At 37.2% G+C, this 4,836-nt stretch overlaps 1 pseudogene; it reads left to right on the top strand.

Annotated features, from left to right (window-relative positions):
• Positions 1-376: 376 nt before the first annotated feature.
• On the top strand, positions 377-1,983 carry LOC144355076 (uncharacterized; annotated as a pseudogene).
• Positions 1,984-4,836: the final 2,853 nt, after the last annotated feature.

A 4,836-nucleotide genomic window follows, 5' to 3' on the forward strand; every position in this document is an offset into this window, starting at 1 on the left:
TCGAGTCGGTAATGACATGTGCTTGAAATGAAAAGTGAAATGAATTATTATAATAACTCGGACAAAGGTAAAAGGGGGCAGAGAATTGGATATGGTTTAACGAGTACAAATACCGCGGGAGTGGATGTCTGAGTTGTTTTGTCTTCGTTGTACTTGTATATGATTAGTGATATTTTATTTATATGTGTTAATTAATGTAGTACTTGCAATTGATTTTAAGTCACCGCAAATTTCTGCTAATAAAAATCTGTAAATTCAACCCTGTGCCCCTATATATAGTTCAAACCAACACCCCTGATATAAATAGTTTACCCCTACTATGCCCGGTGGTTTATTTTGCTGCAATCTAACACTTCATATAGCGTCCTGCTTCGAAATGGCAAACGTATTGCAGCTCGCTGTGTTCATAAACGCTGTGTTCTTGGCTTTTTTGCAGACAGTAATAGCCGTGGATGTACTTGTACTTGGTGCTGGAGCTGCTGGCATCGCAGCCGGGAAATACCTCCACGACAACGGAGTGATGGACTTTCTTATTCTCGAAGGAAGCAACCGAATTGGTGGCCGTGTAAAGGAGGTGCAATTCGGAGGGAAAACAGTAGAAGTTGGGGCGAACTGGATACAACCCGGCGATGCGACAGTAAATCCGTTAGTATCTTATGCCGACTCTCTGGGAATTGAAAGAAAGGTTTCCGTTTGGGACAGTTTTATATTTCGTGGACAGAATGGCGAAAATTTGACTGACGAAGCATTTTCGAACTTCCTTGCATTCGACAGCGCAGTGGCTTATACCTATGAGTTAGCAGAAGACCTCATTGACAATGACAAACCGGACATGTCCGTGCGCTCTGCTTTACGTCTTGGTGACTGGAATCCTACGACCCCAGTTCAGAAGTCCATTGAATATTATGACTTTGACTTTGAATATGCAGCAATTCCATACGTAACGTCACTTAAATCGACAGCAGTAGTCGATAACACCGAGGCCATGTTTGTAACTGATCAACGCGGTTTTAGCTACGTGTTACGGTCTCAAGCCGAGTCATTCTTGGAACAAAATGACGCGCGTTTACTTTTAGAAAAGATAGTTACAAAAGTTGAATACGATGATAATGGTGTGGCGGTCACGTGCTCCGACGGATCGACATATACAGCGCCATACGCGATTATCACTTTCAGTATAGGGGTTTTACAAAGTGATTTGGTGGAATTCTACCCGCCTCTTCCTGACTGGAAGGTTGAAGAAATCTTTCAGTTTGACATGACTCTCTACACGAAGATATTTCTAAAATTTCCTGACGGTACCCAGAAGTTCTGGGACGACGAGGAGTTCATTTTATATGCCAGTTCCCGGCGCGGTTACTACACTGTATGGCAAAACTTGGAGGCGGAGGGATTATTTGAAGCGGGAACCAATTTATTACTGATGACTGTCACTGGCGACGAATCGCGCCGAGTGGAGTACGAAACCGATGACCAAATAAAAAGCGAAGTCATGGCAATTCTTCGTCAGGTGTATGGGAATGGTATACCTGATGTGGAGGAGATTATGTTGAAACGGTGGTCAAAAGATCCACTATTCCGCGGTGCTTATAGCAATTGGCCGGTGGAGGTATCGGAAGAATCGCACAGGCGTCTGGAAGCGAACGTGGGGCGACTGCATTTTGGAGGAGAGGCGACCGACCCAAGATGGAACGGCTACGTACAGGCGGGGTGGTTCTCGGGTGAGCGTGAAGCAAGAAAAATCATGAAATGCATGGAAGGGGCATGCGAGTTGTTCTCTCCTAAAACGTTTAAGCGTGGTTGTACTTATCAAGTTGCCGATAATTACGATGCAAGTGCCACGGTTGACGACGGCAATTGCCGATTTACACCTGTCACGGGATCGTCACAGTCACTCCATAATCACGCATTTAATTATTGCGTCATATGTACGTATATTTTATTAACTCTGTAATTTTGTAATTGAAACGCGCTTTTCTTATCTACCGGCATTAGTATAACTTTATCTAATAATGGTAGTTTGTCGAATACATGTATTACTATTTAAATCCTAGTAGAAAGTATACAGCTGTATTTTTTACAAACGTTAAACAAAACGCTTCGCAAACTATTTTAAAAACGTGTTGACAGACGTGTTTTAAACAACAAAAATGATGAGCAAAATTTTTGAAATTTGTGTTTAATGCGTTTCCAACACGATTCACAAATGTTTTTTCCCATAAACGAGTTCAATTTTTATTAGTTATTAATGTTTTATTAATGTTTTTCACAAACATAATGTTTTGTTTAAAGGGCATTAAGCTGTGGTTGTTATACATGTTTTATAAATATACATTTTTATAATTTAAAATGAAAGTGACAAATCCGGAAATGGTATTGTGACATCAACGCTAGTTCTAATGAGATAGTTCAACAATATCCAATCAGCAAGCGCCATTTTGAATATATGGCGTTCGCAGTGTCTATGTGACGTGAAGGTATGCGCGCGCATTATGAGCGTATACAATTTTAAGCTCTTGGGCCAATTACTAATGAATATTGAATGATAGCTGATGATCTGCGTTTACATTTTTTTATAAATAAGTTTATACGCAAAGACCTTGCCTTTCACTGTATATTAAAACATTTTTAACATGCGTCAATGATTAAAAGAAGCTATGTGTATCACTGAATGTGTTCAATATTTTATCTTGCGAGTAACTATATCTGTAATATTATTTATCATTGAAAATAATAGTTTTGATTGCAATCGACAAAAGTAAATTGGCTATCCGAAAGGCCACGGTTTGTTTCATCTAGTGAACATGTACTGGGCCAATTTAAATCTGTCCCTGTGTTATTAAATGACAGATACACAAATAGCAAATAAAAAATCATCTTGATGACTACAATGTTATATATGCCACAGGACGCAATCGATAAAATGATTGTAGACAACACACTCAATACAAAGTTCAGTATATATATATATATATATATATATATATATATATATATATATTCTGAACAGTATAAAACTGAATACCAAAACATATTAATGCGTCGTGATAGAAAATTTTATTTTAAACAATTTCTAAACATTTTATTTTGACATTTAAAAAAAACTTGAATTAAAAACAAAAGACAACTAATTTTAAAAATCTTTTAAATGACAAAACGTTTTTAAAACGCTTGCCAACATATATTAAAAATCAATTTAAAAAATCGATAATATGACAAAACGTTTGAAAAACATTTTTTTTCATAAGCGCATTTCAAAAAAATTTTTTTTTTAAACGTTAAAAAAACACCCGTTTGCTGTTCGAATGAAAATTGGAACTTGGATTCAGTTTCTGTCGAAAAGAAAAATACAAAACAAAAGCACAACAGTTTAGCGCCGTGGTGGCGTTTGTCACTTTTTTGACAATATAAAATCATGCAACATTATTAATTTCTTTGTTGATAACACAAGAAAGAAGCAGCACTATTACCCCCAAAACATTTGAATATACAGAGTTTAACGGGCAATCGTACTAAGTCATATTTCGCAATGTTCAAACAGGAAACCTTGAGTTTAAGTTCGTACTTATCTTATTCCAGCAGGAGAGCATCGTACATGCTGGATGATATTTCTGACATAAAATATTAAAGGGCGGTGGTCGTCGCGCCACGCTGTTTTCAATATGGGACTTTTAGAGATGTACAAAACGCAAGTATAATTCAATGTTTGTTTACGACCAACGCCCCTTAAAGCGGGAGGGTCGTCACCTGCGCACGCGCGGAAATTGAGTCCCAAGCGACGATAAAAACACCCGCTAAAAACGCAAAGCCTCGAGGGTAGACGCTTGTTTATAAACAATGACACGTTATGGCCATCTGACGCATGCGCAGGTAACGACTCCCCCGCTTTGAGTTACGCACCTGAGAGTCCGTCGATCGGTGTGCAATATCTTCACACATCAACATTTCCAGTCTTGTCCGAATGCATTCAACAAAAAGGAACAGGAGCCCAAATAATACATGCTCATAGGTTTATTACACGCACGAGCGAGGTAGAGCACACGGTATTCGTGCTTTGTTGTCACGTGAAATAATTTACATATCATGAGTAACACATTAGTGCGGAAACTGTGGAACTATGAACACCAAAATATCTCAAATGATTTAGACTTCACAGAAATAAGTATAGAAATTATTAAATCTCTTAAATTTTTGACTGTATTACGTGTATCATGTACAAGAAAACAGTCGACGTTGTTTGTTAGTATGGTGGCGCTGTTCATTGAATCAATGAAAACAATGTCCTGATACTAGTGTAAAAGTTCATATATTATGCCAGAAATTGAATGAAAAAATACAATTTCAATCAAAACCCGGTTTATTTTTTCATAATTTCCATGGTGAAGTCTACCCGAGACTAGATGAATTTAAATCCTATGCGTTAGTATATGAAAAAATCCACGAATTAAATCAGATTTTTCTGATTTTGAAGACTCGATTTTCAGTCTCAGCTTTCCTGCGAGTATATAGTTGCCGTTTGGCTATACTGTCCTCAACGGTGTCTCACCGTCGTGATTACAATATTCCTTTGTACTAACTAATATGATTACGATATTCCTTTGTATTAAGTGTTGTGATTACAATATTCCTTTGTACTAAGAGTTGTGATTACAATTTTCCTTTATACTAACTAATGTGATTACAATATAACTTTGTACTAACTAATGTGATTACAATATTCCTTTGTACTAACTAGTGTGATTACAATATAACTTTGTACTAACTAGTGTGATTACAATATTCCTTTGTACTAACTAGTGTGATTACAATATTCCTTTGTACTAACTAGTGTGATTA

This window comes from Saccoglossus kowalevskii, chromosome 1, assembly GCF_978046115.1.
Source record: "Saccoglossus kowalevskii chromosome 1, keSacKowa6.1, whole genome shotgun sequence".
NCBI lineage: Eukaryota > Metazoa > Hemichordata > Enteropneusta > Harrimaniidae > Saccoglossus > Saccoglossus kowalevskii.